This window comes from Macaca nemestrina, chromosome 2 (assembly GCF_043159975.1).
Source record: "Macaca nemestrina isolate mMacNem1 chromosome 2, mMacNem.hap1, whole genome shotgun sequence".
Lineage (NCBI taxonomy): Eukaryota > Metazoa > Chordata > Mammalia > Primates > Cercopithecidae > Macaca > Macaca nemestrina.
In genome coordinates, this window is record NC_092126.1 from 43,079,730 (window position 1) to 43,107,184 (window position 27,455).

Genomic DNA, 27,455 nt, shown 5'->3' on the forward strand with positions numbered 1-27,455 from the left:
CCATGTGGTGAAAGTTCTGTACTGGGGCTCCATTATCAATGCACACTGTTCTTCTCTGCCACTCCCCCACAGAGCAATCAGATACACACACAGGCAGTCATGTGGTTGAAGGAGAGTCCCGTTACCATAGAGCTGCTGGTTTACACAGCCAGTAGCTGAGGCAGTCCCCTGTGAGCTCTGAGATGTGGGACATGCTTTCTCGCCAGCACGTGCTGTTTTTCTGTAGGTGGAAACACCCAATTCCATTCAAGATCAGTTCACTTCTCCAAAGGAGCAGCATTTATTATTTGAATTATTTAGGGAAGGCTTATTTACCATCACTGAGATATAAGATATGTCAACTAAATTATAATTATGCTTCTCTTAAGATATCCACTGAGATTACTATTTTAATTTTTTTAAACTTGCAAGAAGGATTCCACCTCTGTTCTCCTAGACACAGGCTGTATTTATGGATGACCAGCCTGAATATTCTGAGGCAGAATGAAAAATTAATTTTCTTCAAATACATTACTGAGTAGTTAACTGCATCTCAGCAACCTATTTGTTTAATACACTGGAGTCCTCTTCAAAGAGCCTACGATTTATTCTCACCTTCGCCAAGAACTTCTTTTGAACACACATTCCTGAGGACAGCACAACAGAATTTCTGGGCTCCCTCCCTGCCACTAACAAGCTGTTTTATCTTGAGCAAGTCACTGGCACTCTCTGAGCCACAGAAAAACTGGCCTAATAATCTGGGAGATCCTCCCACCTACTCTTCTGCAGCTGCCCACAAATACCGGCATCCATGGTGGGAAGAGAGTTACGTGTAATCAGTCTCTGCTATTTATCTGCCTAGGAAAGAATGAAAGGAGAAATTAAGCATGGAAAGAAACATTTTGCATGAAAATATTCTCTCTCTCATTCCTCCCATTAATCTTTGCTTCCCCTGGCAAGTCCCTAAGAAGCGGGTAAAGCCATGTCAGGAGATGCCTCCCTCCTTCTGCTCTTCTCTTTGCCTGAGTGCTCTAGGACCATTTCTTTCTCTCCTTTACACAGCATCAATCTTCCCCTGCCTCTCTTTATTCACACTCCCCTCCTTATGATGCTGCCCTGGACCCCCAGAGTCCTTCAAGCCCTCCCCTCACCTTCTCTTTGGGATAGTAACTTAGCACTGGGTACCCAGGATTTGATCCCCTTGTGGCTAAAAGGCTCTGTGCCCAGTAACAGAGTAAGAGCCTGGGAGGACGGGTGAGGCTCTGCAGAACATGACCACCATTCATCCATCCACTCCTCCTCCACGTTCTTATTTGTGACCGACATTTCTTGTGCACCTACCTCATACCTGGAGGTGTGGAAGGGGATGTGGTTCTTATCCTTGTGGATCAAGGAGTCCTGAGCTCGGCTAACCAATGGAAGAGCCATTAGTCACGTGCGACTGTCAAGCACTTGAAATGTGCTAGTCCAGGCCGGGCGCGGTGGCTCAAGCCTGTAATCCCAGCACTTTGGGAGGCCGAGACGGGCGGATCACGAGGCCAGGAGATCGAGAGACGATCCCGGCTAACACGGTGAAACCCCGTCTCTACTAAAAAATACAAAAAAACTAGCCAGGCGAGGTGGCGGGCGCCTGTAGTCCCAGCTACTCGGGAGGCTGAGGCAGGAGAACGGCGTAAACCCGGGAGGCGGAGCTTGCAGTGAGCTGAGATCCGGCCACTGCACTCCAGCCTGGGTGACAGAGCAAGACTCCGTCTCAAAAAAAAAAAAAAAAAAGAAAAAAAAAAAAAAGAAATGTGCTAGTCCAAACTGAGGTGTGCTGCTAGGGTAAAATCCATGATGGAGTGCAAAGAGTACAAAAACAATGTAAAATGTAATTATTTTTAATATTAATTACGTGTTGAAATGATAAATGGCTATATTGGACTGAAGTATTAAATTCACCTGTTTCTTTTTTCTTTTCTAATAGGGCTACTGGAAAATGTAAAATGACATGTGTGTCTTGAGTATGTGAGGGACCAGGATGGACAGGGAATGGCACAGGCTGGTGCAATCACACTGGTCCAGATGGGGTGATGAGGAACATTCGGGTTGAGACTTTTCCTGGGCTGGGCAGAGGGAGGGAAGAGGGCTCATGCCAGGAACCATGTAAGTATTATAACTTAGGGCCATGAGTTAAAGAAGGAATGCCAGGAGTAACACCTACTCCTTTTAGCACTTACAAGGTAAGCCAGTGTTCTAAGTGTTTTACATATATTAACTCAATCATCACAGCCCCTCAAGGTAGTTACTATTGTTATCATTTCTATTTTTGAAAGAACTGAGGCACAGGCAGGAAATGTAACTCTCCTGAGATTACAGAGTCAGGACATGATCAAATCAGAATTTGAACCTGAGGGGTTGGGCTCCACAGGCTCAGCATGGAACTGTGCTATGTATAGCCTCCCTCCAAGGTTGGAATGGGCATCCCCACGGTTTGGGGTGAGGTAGACCCTCTGGTGTGCTAATAGGAGCAGGGGTAGGAGAAAGCACCTGCCCTCTACCCCTGTAGCACAAACCCACCCTTTGCTTCTGTGCCACAGGGCGCTGCCTCTGCTTGTCCTGTCTGCCTTGAATGCTCTGACATTTGTCCTCATCCTTTCCTTCACCATCACTCTCTGATCTCCAAAACTAGGTAAAATCTCTCTATTATGGACTCATACGACACCTTGTACCTCTACTTATAGGATGTCTTATAGACATAAAGTTACATTTATTTACAAGAGTGTTTTTCTGTCACCTAAGGGAAAAGGCTATGTCTATTTTTGCTCACTTTCTATATTCAGCACCTAACATAATGTGTGACCTGGTACCAATAAATACCTATTGAGTAAATAATCAATTCTTCCTGCAAGATAGGTTTTCTACCTATTTTATCGATGAAGAAACTGCACTCAGCAAGTTTAAGAAACTTGCCCCAAGTTCCAATCCCAAGTAAGTGGATAGAGCTAAAATTTCCCCTGAGCCAACTCACTTCAAAGCCACTACCTTTCAGTGGAAATCCAAAGAGGTGCTGCTATCCCCAGAATGTGCATGGAAGCCAGAGGCTGGTGAGGAGACCTGTGCAACATGCATTGGCCCCTCCCTAGCTAGAGTCTTATCTCACTCATATCTGATGACTTGTACCCTCCTTCCTTCTCCCCATGGGGCCCTCATCTTCTGTCCAAAACCCTGTGTGTCTGCCAGGGACTTCTCAACTATTTTTCTTGGACAGATGGCACTGCTGAGTTTGCTCGAATTCCAAGGATTTGGCACAGACATGGCCTTATCCCCAGGAACACACTCCCGGTTTCCAAGCTGGACCCTCGTGTTCTCCTTTTCTACAAGAATCATTTCCAGGGTTGCTAGCTCTTAATGCAGTCATTTGTTCAGTCATGCAGTCAGTCAGTTGATCTGCCAATACTAATTGTTGAATGGCTATCATATCCCTTATACTTACTTTGAGAAGCTCAGAGGCTTTTGCAGGAGGGGTTAGAACCCATAGGATGAGACCTCAACCACCTCAACCCCATCCTAAAATGACTCGCTTTGAAGACAATTCCTATTTGGAGGCAAGCGATCTGGTTAGTCTTTGTGCAGTTTATTGTGTTCAGGGAGGGAACACATGAGGAGACATATTCCCTTTCCTAACTGCCAAATTTAAGATGTGCTTTCTGGCCTGCTCAAATATTAAACTCACTCTGTACGTGGGCACTTACAGCCCACAACAGACAGGCTGTGGCTGTGCCTCTGCAGCTCTGAATCTGTGCCCAGGGCCCTGACAGATGTCAGCTGGTTCAGGAAATTCATGAGGAAAATATCCCCAGATGAATTCTGTGGCATGTCCTGCAAGCAAAAACCTGGGAGGAGGAAGCAAGCTTGGCGGGCTTAAGAGAGGGTTTTGCTTTTTTGCCTTTTTTTTTTTTTTTTTTTTTTTTTTTTTTGATGAGGGGCTCACAGGTAAGAGGAGTCTTCATGCTCAAAATGATAAGCAGGAACAAATAGGTCAGCAGAGGGAGGGAAGCTTTGAAATGGGGATAGGAAGAATGGTGGGAGAGACTGGCATTTGCTAGAAAGTGGGAAGGGGCTGGCTAGAGTCTGTTTTGTTCACTGTCACATCCCCAATGCCTGGGAAGTACCTGGAACATAGTGGGTACTCAATAAATATGTGTGAATGAATTGAGTGAATTTCACAGAATGTGTCATCTAGGATTTTTTGTTCCCTGAGATAGTCATAGGTACCTAGCAGGAGGACAAATATGGTCCAAACATTTGATGAACAGTTACTCTGTTCTCCACCTTAGCATATTATAGTCTCTGAGAGGTTCTCAACGTTAACCACACCAAAGCTACCTGGAGGGCTTATTGAAACACAAATGGCCAAGCCCTACTCCTGGAGTTTCTGATCCCATTGGTCTCAGATGAGGCTGGAGAGTTTGAATTTCTAGCAAGTTCCCAGGTGATACTGATGCCCTGGTTCAGAGACCACACTTTGAGAACCACTGTTCTGAGGAATCCCGCTGAAAGAAGCCTGATGGACTGTTAAATGAAGCTTTTCCGAAGCATTTTTTACTCTGGACCCCTTTGTTCATGGTTTATCTTGCAAGACAATCAGCATCTCAGTGGGGAAAGGAAACCTGAAAGGGTCTGAGGTGAACATTTCCCCAAGTAATAGTGAATGGGGGGCCTCATCTCCTCCTCCTGGCATGTCCCATTCCTCCAGGCTCCTGCAGGAGCCAGCACAGGAAATGCACAACCCCCACTTCGTTGAGAGTGGATTTTCTGCCCTAACCTCTGGCTCTCCCATCAACACTGCCCTACCTTTGTGGGGGTTTGTGGAATTTGCAAATCAGCCCCAGGCTGGGTGAGGGGAGAAGCTTTGAATTAGATAAGAGACTAATGGAAGTGGACTTTTTAATATAGATCCTCCTCAACTTATAATGGAGTTGTTTTCCAATAAACCCATCATAAGTTGAAAATATCATAAATTGAAAATGTATTTAATACACTTAAGCTACTGAACATTAAAGCTTAGCCTAGTCTACCTTACACATGCTCAGAACACTTAAGTTAGCCTACAATTGGGCAAACCATCTAACACAAAGCTTCCATTTTATAATAAAGTGTTAAGTATCTCATGTAATTTATTGAATACTATGTTGAAAGTCAAAAACAGAATGGTTATGTTAGTACTGAAAGTACAGTTTCTACTGAATAGGTATTGTTTTTGCTCCATTGTAAAGTTGAACAATTATAAGTCAGGGATCATCCATACATGAAAACAGTGACTTGAGACACTAACAGATCTGCCAAGGTATCATCTAGGGGTAGAAAGGGAGATCTGATTGACACTGCTTAAGGGCAGTGGTGAGAAAAAAAGAGAGAAAAAAAACCTGCTGATTATGTACGCAAAAAACACAGCATGGTGCTAGAGTGCTAGGTACATCATCAGCGCATAATAAAGGTGTGCTTACTTTCCCCGGTGATGAAGTTAAATCCTGGGTGCAAAGCAAGTCTTGATTTACATGATCTAAACACAAATTACAACGATGGTCTTTCAGGATTGTTTTGGGGATTTGCCCAAATGTTGCTCAACCAAATTTCAAATGAGGGTGGTCTCTTTGACACAGGCTACCTTTCATGTTTCCTGCTCCCTAGCACTCCAGCACCCTGAGTCAGCTGTCACTTTTTGACAGGAGGCCCAGCAGGTGCTTTCTGAGCTGTCATGATTACCTTCCAGTGAAAACACACTGCACTTCTTGCTGCCAGTTTGAAGTGCAGGCAACCCCCTGGGAAGATCTTGAATAGATTTGCAAATGAGAGTAACATCTTTGCCCTGGCATAAAGTTGATCTGGGTGCTAACCAAAGTCTCTCTTTTTTTTTTTTTTTCTTCAACTTAAAATAAAAGTTCAGGGGTACATGTGTGGGATGTGCAGGTTTGTTACCTAGGTAAAAATGTGCCATGGTGGTTTGCTGCACAGATCATCCCATCACCTAGGTATTAAGCTCAGTGTCTGTTACCTATTCTTTCTGATGCTCTCCCTCCCCTGATCCCACCCCCTTCAACAGGCCCCAGTGTGTGCTGTTCCCCCCACCATGTGTATCTATGTGTTCTCATCATTCAGCTCCCACTTATAAGTGAGAAGATATGGTGTTTTGTTTTTTGTTCCTGTGTTAGTTTCCTAAGGATAATGGCTTCCAACTTCATCCATGTCACTGCAAAGGACATGATCTCATTCCTTTTGTGGCTACATAGTATTCCATGGTATATATGTACATTTTCTTTATCCAGTCTATCATTGATGGAAATTTAGATTGATTCCATGTCTTTGCTATTGTGAATAGTGCTGCAGTGAACATACATGTGTATGTATCTTTATAATAAGATGATTCATATTCATTTGGGCATATATGCAGTAATGAAATTGCTGGGTCAAATGGTATTTCTGCCTCTAGATCTTTGAAGGAATCACCACACTGTCTTCCACAATGGTTGAACTGATTTATGCTTCCACCAACAGTGTAAAAGCATTCTTTTACTCTGCAACTGTGCCAGTATCTGTCGTTTCTGAGTTTTGTTGTTTTGTTTTGTTTTGTTTTGTTTTTTGAGACGGAGTCTCACTCTGTCACCCAGCATGGAGTGCGGTGGTGCGATCTCGGCTCACTGCAAGCTCCACCTCCTGGGTTCACACCATTCTCCTGCCTCAGGATCCCAAGTAGCTAGGACTACAGGTGCCCGCCACCACGCCTGTATCTTTTTATTTTTATTTTTATTTTTTTGTATTTTTAGTAGAGACAGGGTTTCACCATGTTAGCCAGGATGGTCTCTATCTCCTGACCTTGTGACCCGCCCACCTCTGGACTTTTTAATATTAGCCATTCTGACTGGTGTGAGATGGTATCTCATTGTGGTTTTGATTTGCATTTCTCTAATGATCAGTGATGTTGAGCTTTCTTTTCATGTTTGTTGGCCACAAGTATGCCTTCTTTTGAGAAGTGCCTGTTCATGTCCTTTGCCCACTTTTTAATGTGATTTTTTTTTCTTGTACGTTTGCTTAAGTTCCTTGTAGGCTCTGGATATTACACCTTGGTCAGATGGTTAGATTACAAAAATATTCTCCCATTCTGTAGGTTTTCTGTTCACTATGATGATAGTTTCTTTTGCTCTGCAACTCTTTAATTAGATCTCATTTGCCAATTTTTGCTTTCATTGCAACTGCTTTTGGTGTTTTTGTCATGAAGTCTTTGCTCATGCCTATGTCCTGAATGGTATTGCCTGGGTTTTCCTCCAGGGTTTTTATAGTTTTGAGTTTTATATTTAAGTCTTCAATTCATATTGAGTTAATTTTTGCATATGGTGTAAGGAAGGAGTCCAGTTTCAGTTTTCTGCATATGGCTAGCCAGTTCTCCCAGCATGATTTATTAAATAGGGAATGCTTTCCCCATTGCTTGTTTTTGTCAGGTTTGTCAAAGATTAGATGGTTGTAGGTGTGTGGTCTTATTTCTGAGTTTTCTATTCTGTTCCATTGGTCTATGTGTGTTTTGGTTACCAGCACCATTCTGTTTTGATTACTATAGTCTTGTAGTGTAGTTTGAAGTCAAATAGTGTGATGCCTCCAGCTTTATTCTTTTTCTTAGGATTGCGTTGGCTATTTGGGCTCTTTTTGCTTCCATATAAATTTTAAAATCGTTTTTCTAATTCAATGGTAGTTTCTAATAGAATGGTAGTTTCTATTCTATGTCAATGGTAGTTTCATGGGAATACCATTCAATCTACAAATTACTTTGAGCAGTATGCCCATTTTTAAGATATTGATTCTTCCTATTCATGATCATGGAATGTCTTTCCATTTCTTTGTGTCATCTCTAAATTCCTTGAGTAGTGGTTTGTAATTTCTCCTTGAAGAGGTCCTTCACTTCCCTTGTTAGCTATATTCCCAGGTATTTTATTATTTGTTTTGGCAGTTGTAAATGGGAATTCATTCATGATTTGGTTCTCTGTTTGCCTGTTGTTGGTATATAGGAATGCTTGTGATTTTTGCACATTGATTTTGTATCCTGAGACTTTGCTGAAATTGTTTATCAGCTTAAGATGCATTTGAGCTAAGATGATGGGATTTTCTAGACATAGGATCATGTCATCTGCAAGCAAAGATAACTTGACTTCCTCTCTTTCTATCTAAATACCTTTATTTCTTTCTCTTGCTTGATTTCCTGGGCCAAACTTCCAATACGATGTTGAATAGGAGTGGTGAGAGAGGGCATCCTTATCTTGTGCCAGTTTTCAAGGTGAATGCGTCCCGCTTTTACCTATTCAGTATGATATTGGCTGTGTGTTTGTCATAGATGGCTCTTATTATTTTTAGGTATGTTCCTTCAATATCTAGTTTATTGAGAGTTTTTGTTTTGTTTTTTTGAGACAGAGTCTCACTTTGTCGCCCAGGCTGGAGTTCAGTGGGCCGATCTCGGCTCATTGCAAGCTCCGCCTCCCGGGTTCACACAATTATCCTGCCTCAGCCTCCTGAGTAGCTGGGACTATAGGCACCCATACCATGCCTGGCTAATTTTTTGTATTTTTTAGTAGAGACAGGGTTTCACCGTGTTAACCAGGATGATCTCGATCTCTATTGAGAGTTTTTAACATGAAGCAATGTTAAATTTTATCAAAGGCCTTTTCTGCCTCTATTGAGATAATCATGTAGTTTTTGTCTTTGGTTCTGTTTATGTGATGAATCACATTTTTAAATTTGCATATGTTGAACCAAACTTGCATCCTGGAGATGAAGCCAAGTTTATCATGGTGGATAAGCTTTTAGATGTGCTGTTGTATTCAGTCTGCCAGTATTTTGTTAAGAATTTTTGCATCAACGTTCATCAAGGATATTAACCTGAAGCTTGTTTTTTTTTTTTTTTTTTTTGTATCTCTGCCAGATTTTGGTATCAGGATGATGCCAGCCTCATAAAATGAGTTAGGTAGGAATCCCGTCTTTTCAATTGTTTGGAATAGTTTCAGTGGGAATGGTACCAGCTCTTCTTTGTACCTCTGGTAGAATTCAGATGTAAATCTGTCTGGGCCTGGGTTTTTTGTTTTTTTTTTTTTTTTTTTTTTGGTTGGTAGGCTATTTATTACCGCCTCAATTTCAGAATTTGTTATTGGTCTATTCAGGGATTCAGTTTCTTCCTGGTTCAGTGTTGGGATCTAGTTTATGTGCATACTGGAATTTATAGTATTCTCTGATGGTTGTTTGCATTTCTGTGGGGTCAGTGATGATATTCCACTTATCATTTCTGATTGTGTCTATTTGATTCTTCTCTTTTTTCCTTATTAGTCAATCTAGCAGTCTATTTTATTAATTTTTTCAAAAGGCAGTTCCTGGATTCATTTATTTTTTTGAAGAGTGTTTCATGTCACTATCTCCTTCAGTTTCACTCTGATCTTGGTTCTTTCTTATTTTGAATTTTTTATATTTTTATATATTTTTTTATTAGGTTTTTGGAGAACAGGTGGTGGTTGGTTACATGAATAAGTTCTTTAGTGGTGATTTTTGTGATTTTAGTGCACATATCATCCAAGCAGTATACATTGTACCCAATATGTACTCTATTCCTCACATCCCTCCCACCCCAAAGTCCATTGTGTCATTCTTATGCCTGTGCATCCGATAGCTTAGCTCCCACTCATGAGTGAGAACATATGATGTTTGATTTTCCATTCCTGGGTTACTTCACTTAGAATAATGGTCTCCAATTCCATCCAGGTTGATGTGCATGCCATTATTTTGTTCCTTTTAATGGTTGAGGAATATTCATACATATACTACATATACATATACTACAATTTCTTTATCCACTCATTGATTGATGGGCATTTGGGCTGGTTCCATATTTTTGCCACTGCAAATTGTGCTGCCATACACGTGTGTCAAGTATCTTTTTCATATAATGACTTCTTTTCCTCTGGGTAGATTCCCAGTAGTGGGATTGCTGGAACAAATGGTAGTTCAACTTTTAGTTCTTTGAGGGATCTCTACACTGTTTTCCATAGTGGTTGTACTAGTTTATATTCCCACTAGCAGTATAAAAGTGTTCTCTTTTCACCACATCCATGCCACCATGCCAACATCTAATTTTTTAAATATTTTTATTATGGCCATTCTTGCAGGAGTAAGGTGGAATTGTATGGTGGTTTAGATATTAGGGTGATACTAGCTTCATAGAATGATTTAGGGAGGACTCCCTCTCTCTCTATCTTTTGGAATAGTTTCAGGATGATTGGTATTCTTTAAAAGTATGGGCCGGGTGCAGTGGCTCACACCTGTAATCCCAGCACTCTGCGAGGCTGAGGTGGGCAGATCACGAGGTCAGGAGATTGAGACCATCCTGGCTAACACTGTGAAACCCTGTCTTTACTAAAAGAAAATACAAAAAATTAGCTGGGTGTGGTGGTGGGCACCAGTAGTCCCAGCTACTTGGGAGGCTGAGGTAGGAGAATGGCGTGAACATGGGAGGCAGAGCATGCAGTGAGCCGAGATCCTGCCACCACACTCCAGCCTGGGTGACAGAGCAAGACTCCGTCTCAAAAAAAAAAAAAAAAGAAAATCTGATAAAATTCAGCTATGAATCTATTTGGTCCTGGACTTTTTTTGTTGGCAGTTATTTTTATGACCATTTAAATCTTGCTGCTTGTTATTGGTCTGTTCAGAGTTTCTATTTCTTCCTGGCTTAATCTAGGAGTGTTGTATACTTCCAGGAATTTATTCATCTCCTCTAGGTTTCCTAGTTTACGCATATAAAGGTGTTCATAGTAGCCTTGAATGATCTTTTGTATTTCTGTGGTATTGGTTATAATATATCCTGTTTCATTTCTAATGGAGCTTCTCTCTTCTTTTCTTGGTCAATTTTGCTAATTGTCTATCAATTTTATTTTTTCCCCCAAATAACCAGCTTTTGGTTTCATTAGTCTTTTTATTTTTTATTTTTTGTTTGTTTTGTTTGTTTGTTTTGTTTGTTTCAGTTTCATTTAGTCAACTCTGATCTTTGTTATTTCTTTTCTTCTGCTGGGTCTCGGTTTGATTTGTTCTTGTTTCCCTAGTTCCTTGAGGTGTGACCTTAGATCGTCCATTTGTGCTCTTTCAGACTTATTAATGTAGGCATTTAATGTGATGAAGTTTCCTTTAGCACTGCCTTTGCTGTATCCAAGAGGTTCCGATAGGTTATATCACTATTATTCAATTCAAAAATTTTTTTTAATTTTCGTCTTGATTTGTTTACCCAACAACCATTCAAGAGCAGGTTATTTAATTTCTGTGTATTAGAATGGTTTTGAGGGATCCTTTTGGAGTTGATTTCCAATTTCACAGTGGTCTGAGAGAGTAGTTGATATTTCAATTTTTTAAATATATATTGAGACTTGTTTTGTGGCCTATCATATGGTCTATCTTGGAAAATGTTCCACGTGCTGATGAGTAGAATGTTCTGTAAATATCTGTTAAGTCCATTCGTTCTAAGGTATAGTTTAAGTACATTGTTTCTTTGTTGACTTTCTGCCTTGAGGACATGTCTACTGCTGTCAGAGTATTAAAGCCCCCACTATTATTGTATTACTGTCTATCTCATTTCTTAGGTCTAGTAGTAATTGTATACATTTCGAAGCTGCAGTGTTAGGTGCATATATATTTATGATAGTGATATTTTCTTGTTGGACAAGTACTTTTATCATTATATAATGTTCTTCTTTGTCTTTTTTAACTCTGTTGCTGTAAAGTTTGTTTTGTCTGATATAAGAATAGCTACCTGCCATTCTGTATTTTTTGAGTGGAGCATTTAAGCTATTTACATTCAATGTCAGTATTGATATGTGAGATACTATTCTATTCATTCTGTCATTTGTTGCCTGAATACCTTGCTTTTTTTCATAGTTTTTTGTTTTATAGATCCTGTGAGATTTATGCTTTAAGGATGTTCTATTTTAGTGTATTTGGAAAATATGTTTCAAGATTTAGAGCTCTTTTTAGCAGTTCTTATAGTGCTGGATTGGTAGTAGTGAATTCTTTCAGCATTTTTTTTGGGGGGGGGCATCTGAAAAAGGCTGTATCTTTCCTTCGTTTATGAAGCTTAGTTTTGCTGGATATAGTATTCTTGGCTGATAATTATTTTGTTTAAGGAGGCTACAGATAGGGCCCCAATCCCTTCCAGCTTGTAGGGTTTCTGGTGAGAAATCTGTTAATTTGATAGGTTTTTCTTTATAGGCTACCTGAGGCTTTTACCTCACAGCTCTTAAGATTCTTTTCTTTGTCTTGGCTTTAGATAACCTGATAACTATGTGCCTAGGCAATGATCATTTTGTGATACATTTCCAAGCTGTTCTTCGAGCTTTTTGTATTTGGATGTCTAGATCTCTAGCAAAGCCATGGAAGTTTTCCTCAATTATTCCTTCAAATATATTTTCCAAACTTTTAGATTTCTCTTCTTCCTCGAGAATATCAATTAATCTTAGGTTTTGTCATTTAACATAACTTCTTGGATACTTTGTTCATTTTTTAAAAGAATTCTTTCTTCTTTGTTGCAGTGAGTTAATTCAAAAGCCTTGTCTTCAATCCCTGAAGTTCTTTCTTCCACTTGTTCCATTCTATTGCTGAGACTTTCCAGTGTATTTTGCATTTCTCTAAGTGTGTCCCTCCTTTCCAGAAATTGTGATTGTTTTTTACTTATGCTATCTATTTTACTGAAGATTTTTCCCTTCATATGTTGTATTCATTAAATTGGACTTCACTTTTCTCTGGTGCCTCCTTGATTAGCTTAATAATTGACTTTCTGAATTATTTTTCTGGCAATTCAGATGTTTATTCTTGGTTTGTACCCATTGCTGGTGAGCTGGTGTGATACTTTGGGGGTGGTAAAGAACCTTGTTTTATGTTACCAGAATTGTTTTTCTGGTTTATTCTCATTTGGCTAGACTACGTCAGAGGGAGAATTTGGGACTCACGGGCTGCTGGTCAGATTTTTTTGTCCCAAGGGGTGCTCCCTTGATGTGGAACTGTCCCTCTTCCCCGAGGGATGTGGCTTCCTGCAAACCAAACTGCAGTGATTGTTATTTTTCTCCTGGATCTAGCCACCCAGCAGAACTACTGGGCTCCAGGCTGGTACTGGGGAGTGTCTACAGAGAGTCCTGTGATGTGAACCATCTTCAGTTCTCTCAGCCATGGATACCAGTACCTGCTCTGATGGAGGTGGGAGGGGAATGAAGTGGACTCTGTTAGGGTCTTTGGTTGTGGTTTTGTTTATTGTACTAGTTTTGAGTTGGTTGACTTCTAGCCAGGAGGTGGCACTTTCAAGAGAGCATCAGCTGTGGTGGTAGAATAGGGAGGATCAGGTGGTGGGTGAGGCCATAGAGCTCCCAAGAGATTATGTCCTTTGTCTTTGGCTACCAGGGCAGGTAGAGAAAGACCATCAGGATTCGGTGTGTCTGAGTGCAGACTCTCCATGGGTGGGGCTTGCTGTGGCTGCTTTGAGGAATGGAGTTGTGGTTCTCAGGTCAATGGGGTTGTTCCCAGGGGAATTATGACTGTCTCTGCTGTGTCATACAGGTCACCAGGGAAGTAGGGAAAAGCCAGCACTTACAGTCCTCACCCAGCTTCCATGTAGCCCAAAAGACCAGACTCACTTCCCCCATACTTATCTAACAGCACCGAGTTTATTTCCAGGCAACTGGTAAGCTGGGCTGAGAACTAGCCCCAGGCTACTGACCTGCCAGCTGAGAAAGCAAGCAGGGCTTTCAGGATTTATGCCTTCCCACTTGCAGCAGCTTCTGTGCTGTGTCTGCACTCCTGATTCACTCCCACCCCCAGGTTCTGTCCAGGAAACTTTGCATTCCATTGAAATTGTTACAAAGTTCAGCTGGAAGTTTCCTTCTTCATGTGGTCTATTCCCATTTCCTCTGGCAGCTCTCCCCAAGAACCCCTGTGAGACAAAGTCAGAAATGGCTTTTCTGGGAACTGAGAGAGCCCACAGGGCTCTTCACCCTACTCTTCCTACTCCTGTTTTTCACTTGGCTGTCTAAATTTGTCTCAGCTCCAGGTAAGTCCAAATCCTTCTCTGGTGATCTGGACCATCAGGTTCCCCAGTAAGGGTGTGAGTTCAGGGGCAGATGATTCCTTTTCACACTTTCACAATTTGGGTACTTACAGTTTTTCAGCTGTTTCTAGGGGCCTGCGGCAGCAATCCACTTCCTTCAAAGGGTCTATGGATTGTCTCGGCCTTCCTGGTATGTTCCTGTGGGTAGTTCTTGGAGCAGAAGTTCACGATGTGAGCCTCCACATGTTGCTCTGTCCATCCAAGTGGGAGCTGCAAGTTAGTCCTGCCTCCCATCTGTAATTTTTATTCTGAGTCCTGATCTTTATTTCTTGTCTTCTGCTAGCTTTGGAGTTTGTTTGCTGCTGGTTCTTCTAGTTGTGATGTTAGGTTAACTTGATATATTTCTAGCTTTTTGATGTGGGCATTTATTGCTATAAATTTCACTCTTAACACTGCTTTAGCTGCATCCCAGAGAGTCTGGCACATTGTCTCTTTGTTCTCGTTAGTTTCAAAAAACTTCTTGATTTCTGCCCTTACTTCATTATTTACCCAGGAGTAATTCAGGAGCAGTTTGTATAATTTCCATGTAGTTATGTGGTTTTGAGTGAATTTTTAAATCTTGTATTCTAATTTAGTTGCACTGAGGTCTGAGAGACTCTTTGCTATGATTTCAGTTCTTTTGCATTTGCTGAGGAGTGTTTCACTTCGATCATGTGATCAATTTTAGAGAAAGTGCCATGTGGCAATGAGAAGAATGTATATTCTTGAGGTGGAGAGTTCTGTAGATAGCTATTAGGTCCACTTGATCCAGAGTGGAGTTCAGGTCCTGAATATCTTTGTTAATTTTCTGTCTCAATGATCTAATATTGTCAGTGGTTTGTTAAAGTTGCTCGCTATTATATTGTGGGAGTCTAAGAACTTGCTTTATGAATATGGTGCTCCTGTATTGAGTGCATATATATTTAGGATAGTTAGCTCTTCTTGTTGAATTGAACCCTTTACCAGTATGTAATGCCCTTCTTTGTCTTTTTTATCTTTATTGGTTTAAACTAGGATTGTGACCCCTGCTTTTTTCTGTTTTCCATTTTCTTGGTAAATTTTACTCCATTCCTTTGTTTTGAGCCTATGTGTGACTTTGCACGTGACATGGGTCTCGGGAAGACAGCATACTGATGGGTCTTGGCTCTTTATCTAGCTTGCCATTCTGTGTCTTTAAATTGAAACATTTAGCTCATTTACATTTAAGGTTAGTATTGTGTGTGAATTTTATCCTGTCCTCATGATGCTAGCTGGTTATTTTGCAGACTGGTTTATGTGGTTGCTTTATAGTGTCACTGGTTTGTATACTTCAGTGTTTTTGTAGTGGCTGGTAATGGTTTTTTCTTTTGATATTTAGTGCTTCCTTCAGGAGCTCTTGCAAGGCTGGCCTGGTGATGACAAATTCCCTCAGCATTTGCTTGCCTGAAAAGGATCTTATTTCTCCTTCACTTACGAAGCTAACTTCTGCTGGTTCTGAAATTCTGGGTTGGAAATTCTTGAAGAATGTTGAATATTGTCCCCCAATCTCTTCTGGCTTGTAAGGTTTCTGCTGAGAGGACCACTGTTAGTCTGATGGGTTTCCCTTTGTAGGTGACCTGGCCTTTCTCTCTGACTGCTGTTAACATTTTTTTTTCTTTCATTTGGACCTTGGGGAATTGTATTAGTCTTTTCTCATGCTACTATAATGAACTGCCCGAGACTGGGTAATTTATAAAGGAAAGAGATTTAATTGACTTACAGTTCCACATTGCTGGGGAGCCCTCAGGAAACTTATAATCGTGGTAGAAGGCAAAGGAGAAACAGGCACCTTCTTCACAGGGCAGAGTCAGTGCAAGCAGGGGAAATGCCAGATGTTTCTAAAACTATCAGATCTCATGAGACTCACCCACTATCACAAGAAGAGCATGGGAGAAACAGCCCTGGATCCCATTACCTCCACCTGGTCTCACCCTTGACATGTGGGGATTACTGGGATTATAATTCATGATGAGATTTTGGGTGGGGACACAGCCAAACCATATCAAGAGTCTGATGATTATGTGTCTTGGGTTGATCTTATGGAGTATCATACTGGGGTTCTCTGCAGTTCCTGAATTTGAATGTTGGCCTATCTTGCTAAGGTTTGGGAAGTTCTGGATGATATCCTCAAGTACGTTTTCCAACTTGATTCCATTCTCCCCACCCCTTTCAGGTCCCCCAATCAATCATAGGTTCTGTCTCTTTACATAATCTCATACTTTTTGGAGATTTCATTCATTCCTTTTCATTCTTTTTTTTTTTTTTTCTTATTCTTGTCTGCCTGTCTTATTTCAGAAAAATAGTCTTCAAGCACTGAGATTCTTTCTTCCACTTGGTCTATTCTGTTATTGATACTCATGATTGCATTGTGAATGTCTCATGTTGTGTTCCTCTCTAAACTGGCTATCAGCTCCTGTATTATTTTATCATGATTTTTAGCTTCTTTGCATTGAGTTACACCATGCTCCTTTAGCTCAGCAAAGTTCATTATTACCCACCTTCTGAAGCCTATTTCTATCAGTTCAGCCAAGCCTCAACCCAGTTCTGTGCCCTTGCTGGGGAGAGGTGTTGCAGTCATTTGAAGGAGATGAGGCACTCTGACTTTTTGAGTTTTCAGCATTTTTGCATTTATTCTTTCTGAATCTTTGTGGGCTTTTCTACCTTCGATCTTTAAGGTTTTTGACCTTTGAATGGGGTTTTTGTTGATGTTATTTTATGTTTGTTTGTTTTTCTTTTAACAGTCAGGCTACTCTTCCATAGGGCTGCTGCAGTTTGCTGGGGTTCTGCTCCAGACCCTAGTTGCCTCAGTTTTTCCTGTACCTGTATGTATTACCAGTAAAGGCTGAGAAACAGCAGAGATGATGGCAGCCTGCTCCTGCCTCTGGAAGCTCTATCTGGGGGTTTAGTGACCTGTTGCCAGCCAGAATTGCACCTATAGGAGGTAGCTGGAGACCGTTGTTGGGGGCCTCACCCAGTCAGGAGGAACAGGATTAGAGACCTGCTTAAATAAGAAATCTGGCTGATTTTTGGTAGTACAGCTGTGCTGCATTGTGGGGGACCCTTCCTTGTCCAGACCCTTGGACTCTCCAGAGCCAGCAGGTTATAACAGCTGAGTTGACTGAACCACAGAGATGACAGTCACCCCTCTCCCCAGGAACTTGGTCCTTCTCATGCAAATTCCAGCTGTCACTTTTGGCTGGCTGGAATTCCAAGCCAGTGGGTCTTAACTTGTGAGGTGCCGTTGAAGTGGGGCCCGTAAAATGACACTGCTTGGTTCCCTGGATACAGCCCACCTCCTAGGGGTATGTAGGGATAGATATTCCACCACGCTGGGAATCCCAGGGCCAGATTATGCAAAATTCCTGGGTCTCTGTGTGTGGCTGAGTGGCTGCTCTGCCGGGACTCCACACACCTCTGTGAGTCAGACCCGAGGCTCTGGTGGCATGGGCTAATGAAGGGATCTCCTGATCTGCAGGTTGCAAAAATCTGTGAGAGAAGCATGGTTTCCTGAGTGGGATCACTCACTGCTTCCCTTGGCTCCATGCTGTTCCCAGGTGGCTGTCGCCCCACCTTGCTTTTCTTCATTCTCTACAGGTCGGGCTGTTTGCCTAGTCAGTCCCAGTGTGAGAGTCTGGATATTTCAGTTGAAGGTGCTGAATTCAGGCATCACTTTCATTCCTCTCTGTGAGGGCCACAGACCGCAGCTGCTTTTAATTGGCCATGTTGGCCCCAGGTCCAGCCTCTTTTTTCTAATGTTTAAATTAGTGGCCTGAGGCCATATGGCCTTGCAAGTCTTAAGAGAATCTGGTTTGCATGGTTCCAATCCTCCTGGTAAACAGCTCTCCATTTTATGAAATGAAGTTGACCCTTCAAATATGTCCTTTGGAGCAGGGGCTTTTGTAGTTCTGTCCATTGTCATCTAAACTTAACACAATAAGGCCGTTGGAGTAAAGAATGGCTTTCTAGAATGCAAGGCACTAAAATAAGGTAACACACTCCTTACTGTAGCATGCTAGTCCACTAGAGCCCAGTCTCACCTCCAGCCACACATCTTTCAAGGATATTTGTTGGAATTTATCATTTCATCATACAATCTCATCTATATTCAAATTCACTAATTTTGTTCTCAACTTTCTCATTTATATTTAACTTATTGATTTATTTTTATTGCCTTTCTGAAATTTTTATTCAGCTCTTTTTCAAACCTGCTTTCCCCGTTCCCTTTCAAACTGCTCCTGTGGTTCCTGTTATGTGAATTTAATCATTTGTTGTGTTTGCTATTTCTCAGACAGGCAAAGAATTGTTTCTTCTTTGTTTTGTAATCTTTTACTCTGAGCTTATCTCTAGTAGGAATTGTCTAACACATGCCCTAAGCTGTAAATACATCTCTATTGTGAGGTTTTGAGTTTGTCTTTGCTCAGTGCCCTAAAGACTTCATTTTTAAACTTAAAGCATTTTTAAGTTTGTTTCTGAGTCGAGGATTTCCACAGCATGTGAACTGTGTGCATTTGGACTTGATGCCTGGGCACAGAGCAGACCTGGGCGTCTAACTTCTCAGAGGCCACTTATTCCAAAGTGGTTGGCTGGCTTCCTCCCTGCATCCCTAGGGCAGTGGCAGTGTTTATTCTGGGACCCGAATTCAGACAGTCCTTTGTTTTGTTTTTGTTGTTGTTGTTTTTGTTTTTGTTTTTTGAGACGGAGTCTCGCTCTGTCGCCCAGGCTGGAGTGCAGTGGCGCGATCTCGGCTCACTGCAAGCTCCGCCTCCTGGGTTTATGCCATTCTCCTGCCTCAGCCTCCTGAGTAGCTGGGACTACAGGCGCCCACCACCGCGCCCAGCTAATTTTTTTTTTGTATTTTTAGTAGAGACGGGGTTTCACCGTGGTCTCGATCTCCTGACCTTGTGATCCGCCCGCCTCGGCCTCCCAAAGTGCTGGGATTACAGGCGTGAGCCACCGCGCCCGGCCCAGACAGTCCTTTGAAGCTTCAGGCTTTATGCAGACATCTCAGCTCAAGTTTTTTTTTTTTGCGTAGAGAACTTAGGTCCCCATTCTTGCTCCTCACAGACTTTAAAACTCCAGTTGAGGTGGTAGGCCACAGCTTCTCAGCAGCCACTCAGTTTCAACTCCCTGGTGCAGCTACGCTTTCCTTGTTTTTCATTCCTGAAGAGTTCTGTTTTCTTCTGTTGTTAATGTTATATTATATCCAGCATCTCAATTTATTTGGAAAAGGAAAGCAGTCCCCTATTCAATCAGGCTGAAAATATGTGCTAAAAATTGTATACGCCTTACTTAGCTCAGTTCACACAACAAACCTACGCATAGATACTATTATTATCCTCACTTCACAGATGAGGCTCCCAAGGATTAGAAGGGTTCTGTTATTTTCCCAAAGTCAGAACATGATTCCCTAGAAATTCATGAGGCAGCTGTGATACCTAACTCATTACCCAAAGACTTGGCCTGTAACAACCCCTTTCGCTATCCCGTCTGTCTCATTCTGTGGTTCCTCAAAACCCAGGGCAGCTGGTCACTTAGCAGACTGCTCACTCTCTTCAACCACACTCACATCAAAGCCCTCTCACTATTCTCCTGCTACAAATGGTCCTCTTCCCCTGTTCAAGTCCTTTCTATCTTGCAGTAACTTGTCTCAGACTCACTTTCTCAATCAGTCACCCCTCCATCCATCTCTTTCCCCTCTCTAGTGAGTATTGTAAGCTCAGATCAGGAATGAGGGGAGAATAGGCAAGACAAAAGCATTATCAGAACTGTGCAGTCAAGGAAGTGGAGAAAGAGTAGGGGAATGCAAAAGCAATGGTAGTATTCTGGCTTGGATGACAGATTGCATGAGGGAGTGTTTACTGAAGCCAGGGATCACAGGAGAGGGAGCAGGCTAGGCTGTAGCATGGGAGACATTGAGCTCAAACTTGGACACAATGTGTTTGAAGTACCTGTAGAACATCCAAGTAGGACCATTTGGAGGTACTCTGACATGCAAGTACACCATTTAGAAGATGATTCTCTGCTCAAGATCCTGATTTGGAAGTGAGTATGACATTGGTTATGTGTGAAGTGATAATACAAGAGGCCGCATGTGGAAGCCCACAGTGGTGTGTGTGTTAGTTCTAACTTACAACAAGATTGTGTGTTCCTTAAGATATCATGTCATTTCAGCCACACAATAATAGTGAAGGACTTCAACAGCTCACTGACAGTGTTAGACAGATCATTGAGGCAGAAAACAAACAATAAAATTTGGGCATTAAACTAGACACTTGACCAACTGGACCTAAGATACATCTACAGACTACTCCACCCAACAACCACAGAACATACATTCTTCTTATCTGCACATGGAACATAGACTAAGATCGATCACATTCTCAGTCATAAAGCAAATCAAAACCACAGTAAGCACATTCTCAAGACTGCAATGCAGCAAAAATAGAAATCAATACCAAGATCTCTCAAAACTGCATGAAAACATGGAAGTTAAACAACTTGCTCCTGAATAACCCTTGGGTGAACAACAAATTTAAGGCAGAAATCAAAAAATTCTTTGAAATTGTTGAAAATGGAGACACAACTTACCAAAATCTTTGGGATGCAGCTAAGAGGAAAGTGTATAGCACTAAAATGCCTTCATTAAGAGGTTAGAAAGATTTCAATTTAACAATCTAACATAACACCTAGAGGAAGAAGGGGAGAAAAAGAACAATCCAACCCCAAAGATAGCAGAAGAAATAACGTCAGAGGAGAACTGAACAAAATCCATACAAAAGATCAGTAAAACCAAGAGTTGCTTTTTCAAAAGAATAAACAAGATTGATAGAACACTAGCTAGATTAACAAATAAAAAGAGAAGATCTCAACAGACACAATTGGAAATGACAAAGAAAGATGACATTACAATCAATCCCACAAAAAGCAAAAGATCCTCAGAGACCATTATGAAAACCTCTATGTATACAAACTAGGAAATCTAGAGAAAGTGGATAAATTCCTGGTAACACACAATCTCCCGAGATTGAACTAGGAAGCACATGAAAACCTGAACAAATAATGAATTCCAAAATTTTAAAAACCTACTAACCAAAAAGAGCCCTAGACCAGATGGATCCACAGCCCATTATCAGATCTGCAAAGAACTGATAACAATCCTACTGAAACTATTCCAAAAAATTGAAGAGAAGGAGCTCCTCCCTAACTCATTCTATGAAACTAGCATCATTCTGATACAAAAATTTGGCAGAGACACAACATAAAAAGAAAACTTCAAGCCAGTATCCATGATGAACATAGATGTAAAAATCCCCAGTGAAATACTAGCAAACTGAATACAGCAGCACATCACAAAGTTAATTCACCACAGTCAAGATTTTATTCCTGGGATGCAAGGTTGATTCAACACATGCAAATCTATAAATGTGGTTCACCAAATGTGATTCACCATGTGAACAGAATCAAAAACCACACAATTATCTTAATAGATGCAGAAAAAGCCTTTGGTAAAATCCAGCATCCCTTCATGATAAAAACCCTCAACAGACAAGGCATCAAAGGAACATATCTCAAAATATTAAGGGCCATCTATGACAAACCCACAGCCAACATTATACTAAATGGAGAAAAGCCCAAGAAGAACCATTCCCCTTGAGCACTAGAACAAGACAAGGACACCTATTCTCACCACTCCTTTTCAACATAGTACTGGAAGTCCTAGTCAGAGCAATTAGGCAAGAGAAAGAAAGAAAATGCATCCAAACAGAAAAAGAATAAGTCAAATCATCTCTCTTTTCCAATGATATGATTCCTTACTTAGAAAACCCTAAAGACTGCCAAAAGGCTCCTGGAATGGATAAAGTTTCAGGATACAAAATTAATGTACAAAAATTAGTAATTTCTATACACCAATAATGTTCTAGCTGAGAACCAAATCAGGAACATAATCCCATCTACAATAGCCACAAAATAAATGAAATTCCTGAGAATTCATCTAACCAAGGAGATAAAAGATCTCTGCAAAGAAAACTACAAAACACTGCCGAAACAAATCAGAGATGACACAAAGAAATGGGAAAACATTTCATGCTTAAGGATTGGAAGAATCAATATCATTAAAATGACCATACTTCCCAAAGCAATTTATACATTAAATGTTATCCCTATCAAAATACCAATGTCATTTTTCACAGAATTAGAAAAATCTACTCATAAATTTATGTGAAACAGACAAACAACAAAAACAAAGAACTACAGCAATACTGAGCAAAAGAAAGGAAAGGAAAGGAAAGGAAGAAAGACCAAAAACCTGGGGGCATCACACTACTCGACTTCAAATTATACCGTAGGGCAACAGTAACAAAAACAGCATGATACTGGTACAAAAACAGACACATAGACCAATGGAACCAAATAGAGAACCCAGAAATAAATCTGCACATCTACAGCCATCTGATCTTCAGCAAAATAGACAAAAATAAGCAATGGAATAAAGACAGTCTATTCGATGAATGGTGTTGGGATAATGGGCTAGCCATATGGAACAGAATGAAGCTGGACTCCTACCTCTCATCATATACAAAAATTAACTCAAAATGGATTAAAAATTTAAATGTAAAACCCCAATTATAAAAATCCTAGAAGAAAACCTAGGAACTACCCTTCTCAACATCAGCTTTGGCAAAGAATTTATGGCTAAGTCTCACAGAAATTGACAAGTGGGAGCCAAAGTAAAGGGCTTCTTCACAGCAAAAGAATTTATCAACAGCGTAAACAGCCTACAGGATGGGAGAAAATATTCATAAACTATGCATTTAACAAAATTCTAATATCCAGAATCTACAAGGAACATAAATCAACAAGCAAAAACAAATAATCTCATTTAAAAATGGGCAAAGGATATGAACAGATACTTCTCAAAAGCAGATGTAAAAGTGGCCAACAAAAATATGAAAAAAAATGCACATCATTAATCGTCAGAAAAATTCAAATCAAAACCACAAAGAGATATTATCTCATACCAGTCAGAATGGCAATTATTAAAAAGTCACAAATAACAGATGCTGGCAAGGCTATGGAGAGAAAGGAATAAACTGTTGGTGGGAATACAAACTAGTTCAGCCACCATAGAAAGCAGTTTGGAAATTTCTCAAGGAACTTAGAACTACAATTTGACCAGCAATCCCATTACTGGGTATATATTCAGAAGAAAACAAATTGTTTTACCAAAAAGACACATGCATTTGTATGTTCATAGCAGCACTGTTCACAATAGCAAAGACACAGGACCAACCTAGGTGCCCATCAACAGTGGACTGAATAAAGAAAATGTGGTACATATATACCATGGAATACTATGCAGCCATAAGAAAGAATTAAATCATGTCCTTTGCAGCAACATAGATGGAGCCAAAGGCCATTATTCTAAGCAAATTAACACAAAAAAAGAAAACCAAATACCACATTTTTTCACTTATAAGTGGAAGCTAAACATTGAATACTCATAGACATAAATATAAGAATGATAGACACTGGGACTAATAGATGGGGGAGGGAAAGAGAGGGGAATGGTTTGAAAAACCACCTATTGGTTATTATGCTTGGGTATTACCTGTGTGATAGGATCATTTGTACCTCAAACCTCAGAGTCACACAATATACCCATGTAACAATCTGCATATGTACCCCTCAATCTAAAATAAAAGTTGAAATTATCTTGAAAAATGATGTCATTTCTTTCTCATTAATTTTCTAATACTGCCTAAGACAGAACTGGTCCTATTTGATAGGGTTGTGGTAAAGATTAAATAGTATAAGGAGGAATATGAAAAGCTGCTTCAATATTGAAAAGCGTGTTCCAAGATTGATTGATTGTTTTTATGACTGTCACCCCCTTCTCTCACCTGGAAGCCTCCAGATCTCCCATTGCCTACAGAATAAAAGCAACCCAAGTGCTCAGTTTCAGATCTCTCCTTGCAGCCTTATTGCACACTCTTCACCTTTCCCAAATGTAGGCTGACACCCCCAAACTCTGTCATCCCCATCCACCTCAACAGTTAACATGGCACCTTGCACAAATCTGTGCTAGATATGAATCCTGATCTGTTACAAGCCTTTCTGTCAATTCCATGACCGGACTATAAGCTCCATAAAGGCGGGTGCTTTTTTTGTTTGCAAAGTAGGATATGCATTTTAATAAATGTCTGTAGGAGTTAACAAATGAGTGAATGTGTGTATCTTTATATGCCCGCAAACCTAGTACCTCTGACAATAAAAATAGATGAATGAATAGAGGAATAAGAGGTTTCTGCTTCACTGCCTTAGAATTTATTACTTGCCAACTATTCGTAATGAAATATTAACAGTTCTTTTTTTTTTTTTTTTTTTTTTTTTTTTTTTTTTTTTTTTTTTTTTTTGAGACGGAGTCTCGCTCTGTCGCCCAGGCTGGAGTGCAGTGGCGCGATCTCGGCTCACTGCAAGCTCCGCCTCCTGGGTTCACGCCATTCTCCTGCCTCAGCCTCCCGAGTAGCTGGGACTACAGGCGCCCACAACCGCGCCCAGCTAATTTTTTGTATTTTTTTTTTTAGTAGAGTCGGGGTTTCACCGTGGTCTCGATCTCCTGACCTTGTGATCTGCCCGCCTCGGCCTCCCAAAGTGCTGGGATTACAGGCGTGAGCCACCGCGCCCGGCCATATTAACAGTTCTTGAATATCCACCCTAAATTCCACCTTCTCCACGCTGGAAAGAATCTTTCCATTCCCTGGGACCTCACAGTGCCTTGCACCTGGTCTACAACACTTACCTCAAGGTTCATAACATTTGAAGATTTTGTGTACTTGATACACCCCCTCCATTAGATTGTAAATCTTGAAAGCAAAGGACATATCTCATAACCTCTGTATCTCTTGCAGTACCTAGTAGACATAATAGTTGATAGATAGTAGTTGGTAGGTGAATGTATCTCATGTTGAATAGCTGCATTCAAAAACACCTCATTTCCTGGGGAAACCAAGTCAGAACTTCCGACCCGGCCACTCATATAACGCTTGGATCAACCAGCCAGCAACTACATGGAGAACCTCTCACCCGATTTTCTCCTCCTTATCTCATGGGAGGCTTCCCTGGCCCCCAACTCACACTGAAATTCCAGCATACTCCTAACTCAGACCTCCTTTGGCATCGTCCCCGCTACTGTTCCTGAACGTGTATCCCTGGGTCTCTGGTCTCTGAGTCACTTACCAGGTAAGCTGCAGCTGCCTGCCTTGGGAGCATATCTGCAGGTGTCCAGAGATTCATGTGTCTTTGGTCTAGGCAAGGCCTTAGGCATCATTCTGGGGGATGGTGTCAGACATTCTTGGAGCTTGGACATGCTTGGTGTGGCTGGGTACACCAGTGATTCATGAACAGTCGGGAATTAAAGTTCTTCTCTCCCCCAAGGAAAGGTCACTTTGCTGAATTTTCTTCTTTCTTGGTTGAACTATGCATTGACACATTTATTTTAGCTGCCTCCTGGCTTGATCATTTTTCAATTACAGTTTGTCCCTGCAGTTCTAGCAGAGGGTCAATGTGGGTCTCTTCCTGATCATAGATCCACATTTATAAAACCCTAATTAGGCATTTCCTTTAGCTGCTGTCATGGATTACTTGGTGGAAAAACTCTGCAGGCATTAGCCTTGTGTGAGCTAAAAGATTGTTTAGACACCCAATTAGGAGCTCACTGGGGCAGCTCCCAAGCATTCCTACCTCTGACTCTTGGCTGAGGCTGTTCTTCATACCAACGATGCTCTCCCTGTTGATCCTGGAGAATATAAATCTTGCCATCTTTTGTTATCCATATTAAAATGAGATAAAATGTGTCCCTTTTACATTAACAGGATTTTGATTTTTTCTAATACTCAGTGTGGAAAGGGTACAATGCATATGCTCTCTTACCCTCTGCGAGTAGGAGTATAAATAGGCATAATCTTTGCAGAAAAAAAAACATTGATAATATGTATCAAGAGTCTTAAAAATACCTCCAGCTTTTGATCCAGTAATTCCATTTCCAGGAATCTTTCCTAAGGATATAATCGGAAATGCAAACAAATATTTATACACAAGAAATTCATTACAGTACCATTTATAATAACTGTTACATATCTGGAAATAATTAAGTATAGTATAGCCATATTACACAGCTACTTAAAATGAAATTTGTAAAGGCATCTTAGTGCTGATGCTAAATGAAACATGCAAACTCTCAAATTCTTATGCAGTGTGATCCAAATAGACCTTTCCCAGCTGTTGTTTCACAGGATGTTTATAGGAATGCTACAAGTAGAAAAGTTCTATTTTTCAGTAAGGTTGAAAAGTTCTTATAGTTTGAGAATCACTGTTTTTATGCCGGGCATCATGGGGGCTGTTGTTCAATGCAGCACGCTTTGGAAAAACTGGAGAAAAAACACCTAGGAAAAAAATTGTAATGTTGAGAGGGGATGCTGCCACTGTTGAGTTATAGAATTACTTCTTTGCAATTTTTTGTGTTGTCCTACAAAGATGCTAAGTGTTATAAATGAAATAATGCCAGAGGATTATTCTCCATCCAGCTTCGGCAGATGAGGATTGTTGTAGAGCCAGCTAAAGCACATGAATTCAACATGCCAGTCACACAGAGAGGATGGTCACTGTGAGGGCGGTGACAGAGGCCAGGATGGGGGAGCCCCCGAGTGCTGTCTGGTTGGTTCTCGGCGCTCTGCCTACATTCCACAGGGCATGGGGTATGGTCAGGGTTACCTCCCTGTCACCCACTTCCTCCCTGCCCTGGGCCTGACTGGAGGTTTCCAGATACCTCTGGGAATATCCTCAGGATGTAAACCATATTCCAGGTTACCTCTGTTGCTTGGCTATCCTTGATTGCAATCGCCAAGCCCAGGGTGCTCCTACCTCTTTGGGTTGGGTGCTTGATTCAAATATGTAGTTCTCTACTACTCTATCAGCCCTGCCCTCTGTGTTCAGGTCTGCCTGTGTGCCACCTGCATGTCTTGGGGTCACCCCAATAACAGGCCTAGCTTGAGAGCCCTGCACCCAGCCCAGAGTTTGGTCCAGGGCATGGAGCATGAAGGGAGTGGAAACTGGGTCGGGACCTCTCACTGAGTATAACAGAACTTCACAGAGATCGGCCTGGACCCCTCCTGCTTACCTTCCAAAGTCCCCTAAAATATTCATCAGACTTTATCAGACTAATGGGCTTCAAAAGGAGCAATTTTCTGAGACATGAGGCAGGACAATATAAAAAGAACATTAAGGAAAAAAACCTTATTTCAAAATGAAAGGAGAAAGATTATTTAGCATC

General features: G+C 41.1%; 1 protein-coding gene and 1 long non-coding RNA gene across 14 annotated transcripts in view; one reads left to right on the forward strand and one right to left on the reverse strand.

Moving 5' to 3' along the window:
• The window catches only part of LOC105469966 (calsyntenin 2), a 643,989-nt gene that overhangs the window by 581,893 nt on the left and 34,641 nt on the right, over positions 1–27,455 (forward strand). The gene's annotated exons all lie outside the window — the stretch shown is intronic.
• Positions 570–25,868, reverse strand: LOC105469965 (uncharacterized). The gene is made up of 4 exons (XR_003015478.2): positions 25,364–25,868; positions 24,927–25,038; positions 3,455–3,556; positions 570–837 (listed from the first exon to the last, which is right to left on the reverse strand). It is a non-coding gene; the product is annotated as an uncharacterized lncRNA (long non-coding RNA).